The sequence below is a fragment of the Littorina saxatilis genome, linkage group LG9, assembly GCF_037325665.1.
Source record: "Littorina saxatilis isolate snail1 linkage group LG9, US_GU_Lsax_2.0, whole genome shotgun sequence".
Lineage (NCBI taxonomy): Eukaryota > Metazoa > Mollusca > Gastropoda > Littorinimorpha > Littorinidae > Littorina > Littorina saxatilis.
Window position 1 is genome coordinate 63,259,790 of NC_090253.1, and position 5,040 is coordinate 63,264,829.

Genomic DNA, 5,040 nt, shown 5'->3' on the forward strand with positions numbered 1-5,040 from the left:
CCTTAGAAAGAGTAGACAACTGGATCTCCCAATCAAAACCCAGCTGGAACTTTTCCAAACACTAGTCACACCTATCTTGACCTATAGTTGTGAAGTATGGGGTTACACAGGAATAGAAATAATTGAAACTCTCCAACTTGAATTCTGCAAGTACTTACTACACCTGAAAAAGTCCACACCAAACTGCATGGTCTATGGGGAAACTGGACAGTATCCCTTGTATATCCATGTTTACTGTAGGATGGTTACATTTTGGCATACATTGATAGCAGACCTTACTTGTAGTAAAAAATCATCGTGCCAGATGCTACGCACTCTCAATGAGTGTGCCAAATATGATGTCAAACACTGTACATAAGGAAGACGTGGAACTTGCGAAGAAAATGCGAAAAAGTGTTTGTGGGTTATCGTCCCTAGTTACATGCTGACGGCGAAAACAAAATGGCGGATCGCGTAGGTACCGATCGCGTGCGAGGTGGTGGTAAATTGTGCTCGGCTTTTTGTTGCAAGAACGCCCGTTACAAACAGAGCTGCTTCGGGAAAACTTTCCACAAGTTCCCTAAAGAAGAAAAAAGGTGGGTTGTGCAGTGATTATTTCATCAGGTTTACCTTCTTCAGAATGAGAATGCAATGGCTCGAGTCAACTCACTCAGATAAGCCAACTGTCTCTGGGCATTTTTGTCTGCTATGAATCATGATACTACAGTATTTATAGAACTAATATGCAAATGAAATATTACAAACATAGCATGGATCGGTTCATCCTGAGATTTCTGTACTAGCTGTACTATGTACGCGTGTGTCTGCGTGTGTACCTGTGTGTGCATGTGTACACTGTACTTACGACTGTGAGTGTGAGTCAGCAGTCAGTACAAAACAACAGTTTACACTTGATGACAAACTACCCGTGGGCATATTTGCCGAAACCTTTATCAAACCTTGCTTACGGGAAAACTACAGTACAAAGGTACATCACTCATCCGTTTTGCGTTCAGGCAGAGCGTTAGATTTAGACTGAAGATCTGATTTAGCTTTTTTTGTCTTTCCTTTTTGCTTAGTTTAACAATAACATTGTTGTTTTTATTGTCAAACTAGGTGCAGAATATGGATGCAATTCACAAGGCGAGAGGACTTTGAAAAGCTGCAGCCAGCTGATGTTCAAGGTCTCAAGCTTTGTACTGATCACTTTGAGGCCAACCAGTAAAACAATCCTGCAGAGAGGATCACTTGTGTGGAATGCTGTCCCGACATTGTTTGCAGTGCCCAATCCACCACCGAAGGTTATTTATTTATTGGTTTTAGGTTTTTGCAAACCAATGAAGCACACTATTAAATGCAGGCTGAGTAATGACAAGTTTGAGGCTGATGTAAGAATTGAAAAAAACCAGCATTGTTCCCATCAAATAATGCCTGTTTGCATTTAGCGCAAAAAAATGATAAGGCCAACAAAAAAAAGTTACTTATTTTGGATCGACGTCTTGATTATGATGATATGATGAACTTATTTTGCCAAAAAACAGCCCCAAATGGCAAAAAAAGTATAGGGTCGGCGTCAACAACAAAAAAGTTGTATGTTTCTGGTCACCTGACCCTACCTATGTTTTCCTGACGACCCTAGACTTTTATTTTGCATTTTCAAAAATAAAAGGGGTATTCGAAAATCAATTGTTTTCCTGCTTTTCAACAAAATAAGTTAAAAAGATGGTTTAAAAAAAAAAGTTTAGAAAAAAAATCTCCACCTTTAGTCATGTTAGGCCACAAAAAAAGTCTGTTTAAGGTAACATAGGCCCCCCAAAAATAGCGTCGGTAGGTCGGCTTTTTATTTTTGTATTTTAGCCATCTGAATATTTTAATTTCATTTTTTAATGCCCCAAAAAAGTCTAGGGCCGGTGGGAAAAAAATAGGGTTGGTCCGGATACTGTAAACAGATTATTTTTTGTTTTGCCTTACGAGAAACATACACTTTTTTGTGTGGCCTAAGACCAATGCCATGAAATTGGGAGAATTGTTTCATTGTGACTGGGTGTTGGTTGTGAGTTTGTCAGTTAAAGAGCTGTGCATTTGCAGGTTGCTAGTGGGAGGAAGCCACCATCGCAAAGGGTAGCTACAAATGAAGCCAGCACCGACCTGTCGCCTGATGCACAAATTGTTCAACCAGGTAAGAGATTTTTAACCATGAAGAACACCCTGACATCAAAAAATGTTTAAACCCATCCATTACATAGTTGATAATTGCTGTATAGGGTGACGGGCGGGGTGGTAAGACGTCGGTCTATTAACTCGGAAGGTCGAGGGTTCGAATCCCGGTCGCGGCCGCCTGGTGGGTTAAGTGTGGAGATGTTTCCGATCTCCCAGGTCAACTTATGTGCAGACCTGCTAGTGACTTATCCCCCTTCATGTGTACACGCAAGCACAAGACCAAGTACGCACGAAAAAGATCCTGTAATCCATGTCAGAGTTCGGTGGGTTTTAGAAACACAAAAATACCCCGCACGCTTCCTCCGAAAGCGGCGTATGGCTGCCTAAATACGATCATACACGTAAAATTCCACTTGTGCAAAAAAAATGAGTGCACGTGGGAGTTTCAGCCCACGAGCGCAGAAGAAGAAGAAGAAGCTGTATAGGGCGGATGCATGGATGGATGAAATTGTACCTGTAGTTCCAACACGTAAAGATGGGAAACATATCCTGTTAGAGGCATGGTGTAACAAGAAACAATTAAGTGGCTCTATTCCCATCTCCCCCCCCCCCCCTCCCCTTTCCCCGTAGCGATATAAGCTTCGTGGTTGAAAACGACGTTAAACACCAAATAAAGAAAGAAAGAAAGAGGCATGGTGTGTGAGGAGTTTACCTGGTACTGTTGTCCTAATCAATCAATCAATCAATCAATCAATATGAAGCTTATATAGGGCGTATTCCGTGGGTACAGTTCTAATGGCCTCACCCATTCAGTACCAAACAAGGTCAATTCCATCATTGTTCCACATCGTATCCATAGTTGCTAACACACTTCATTTCTGGCCTGCCTTCCTACGCTATTGTTTATTTTCATTTTGTGATTTAATTACACATGTTTTAATTTCTTCCAGGTTGTAACTTGTTATGGTTATGTTATTTTATGTGTGTTTTCTTTTTTAGATGACATTCAGGCGATCCTGGAGGACATAGGATGTAAAGCATCAAAGTCGTCATCCTCCCCATCCCCTCATGAAGCGGAACTTCGGCAGAAGGTCAACAAACTGAGGAGCAAGGTTTTCCGATTAGAAAAGAAAACGATGGAACCCCGTGTAAAACGAGCGAGTAAATTAGCCAAGCCTCCCAAGAAAGACTTTGTAGTAGAACAGTTGTCTCATATATTATCAGGCGAGGCGAGCTATTTTGCCATTTATGCCTGTTACATATTTACCGGTTATCTGCTGCTGTGTCCAATCCTGGCAGAGACGGGAACGCATGTTACCAAGGAGCTGAAGGAGAGTCAATGAGATGAGAGAATGTGATTAACAATTGCCAACTCTCTCCGTACAAAGAGGGTCCAAAATTGTATAAAAAAAAATTGATGGTAGGCAATTCAAAATTAAAAAAAGGACTCTCGGAGCATGGACTTAATGAGTCAAAAATTAAAGAAGGCTCTATGAGCCGAAGTACATGTTTTGTCTATTGTCTTTTTTATTTTGAATTCCCTACCATCTATATTTTGATACAATTTTGGACCCTCCCTGGTGTGTTGTTTCTGATGTACCTTTTAGTCTGTTTACAGTAACATAGGCACACAAAAAGAGGGTCGGTAAATCGGCTTTTCTTAATTTTTTTTTATAACCATCTTTTTAAATTATTTTGCAAAAAAACAGGAACAAAATTGATTTTTTTTCTTTTTCTTTTTCTCCAAATGCCCAAAAAAAAAAGTCTAGGGTTGGTCTAGAAAAATAGGGTTGGTCGGGATACCGTAAACAGGCTATTTTGCTTTGTTTTGCCTAAGCAATGACTAACAAACATTCTTTAGGGTCTGACATTGTATATACTATACAATTTTTGGGGTATTAACTAAATACATGTATACAGTTTTCGATTCCTTTTATACTTTTTCACAAATTAGCCCCCCCCCCTTTTTTGAGTCACTTGAGAAAAAGTGACTTTATGTAATCGGTCAGTGTTAGTCTGTCCGGCCGGCCGGCCGGCCGTCCGTCCGGCCGGCCGGCCGGCCGTCCGTAGACACCACCTTAACGTTGGACTTTTCTCGGAAACTATCAAAGCGATCGGGCTCATATTTTGTTTAGTCGTGACCTCCAATGACCTCTACACTTTAACGATGGTTTCGTTGACCTTTGACCTTTTTCAAGGTCACAGGTCAGCGTCAAAGGAAAAATTAGACATTTTATATCTTTTCTCGGAAACTATCAAAGCGATCGGGCTCATATTTTGTTTAGTCGTGACCTCCAATGACCTCTACACTTTAACGATGGTTTCGTTGACCTTTGACCTTTTTCAAGGTCACAGGTCAGCGTCAAAGGAAAAATTAGACATTTTATATCTTTGACAAAGTTCATCGGATGTGATTGAAACTTTGTAGGATTATTCTTTACATCAAAGTATTTACATCTGTAGCCTTTTACGAACGTTATCAGAAAAACAAGGGAGATAACTAGCCTTTTCTGTTCGGCAACACACAACTTAACGTTGGGCTTTTCTCGGAAACTATAAAAGTGACCGGGCTCAAATTTTATGTGAACGTGACTCATTGTGTTGTGAATAGCAATTTCTTCCTGTCCATCTGATGCCTCATATAATATTCAGAACTGCGAAAGTGACTCGATCGAGCGTTTGCTCTTCTTGTTTTGTGTAGTCTGCCCTGGGGGCGGGAGGTCTCCTAATTTCGGTTTCTAGGGTCACCTTATGCTTCCCCATGAGCTGAGAACTTAATTTAAAATGAGCCTCGATTTTTTTATTTGTATTTTGTAATTGTGCCTTTGTCCAGTCACAGGATTTCACTTTGTACTTAAAAACTTGGCGCTGTCATCATTGTATTTATTGCTATTGGGCATC

The 5,040-nt window shown here is 40.5% G+C and overlaps 1 long non-coding RNA gene across 1 annotated transcript; it reads left to right on the top strand.

The window, feature by feature from the left end:
• Window positions 1-341: 341 nt before the first annotated feature.
• On the top strand, window positions 342-3,239 carry LOC138976743 (uncharacterized). The gene is made up of 3 exons (XR_011459134.1): window positions 342-1,280; window positions 2,068-2,158; window positions 3,139-3,239. It is a non-coding gene; the product is annotated as an uncharacterized lncRNA (long non-coding RNA).
• Window positions 3,240-5,040: the final 1,801 nt, after the last annotated feature.